At 31.6% G+C, this 253-nt stretch overlaps 1 protein-coding gene across 1 annotated transcript in view; it reads left to right on the forward strand.

Annotated features, from left to right (window-relative positions):
* Window positions 1–253, forward strand: part of LOC119588965 (cGMP-inhibited 3',5'-cyclic phosphodiesterase A-like) — a 64,821-nt gene that overhangs the window by 37,176 nt on the left and 27,392 nt on the right. The window lies entirely within an intron of this gene.

A 253-nucleotide genomic window follows, 5' to 3' on the forward strand; every position in this document is an offset into this window, starting at 1 on the left:
GCATGTATATAATCTAAATATATCATGCGTCTATGTATAAGCTTCAACATCTGCTGAAGGCATAAACTCTATTTGCCGACCAGTAATGTTTTATTAATTAGACATAACATTTTTCGTCCACAGATCATTAATTGTCACACATGTTATTTTTTTTCAATCCCAGATTGAACTGACATTTTTTTAGATCACAATATGTCTTATTTTTTAATCGAACTGTCTGTTGCCTTTCCTCTTATATATCTCCCGCTCTCTT

This window comes from Penaeus monodon, chromosome 24, assembly GCF_015228065.2.
Source record: "Penaeus monodon isolate SGIC_2016 chromosome 24, NSTDA_Pmon_1, whole genome shotgun sequence".
NCBI classification, from domain to species: domain Eukaryota; kingdom Metazoa; phylum Arthropoda; class Malacostraca; order Decapoda; family Penaeidae; genus Penaeus; species Penaeus monodon.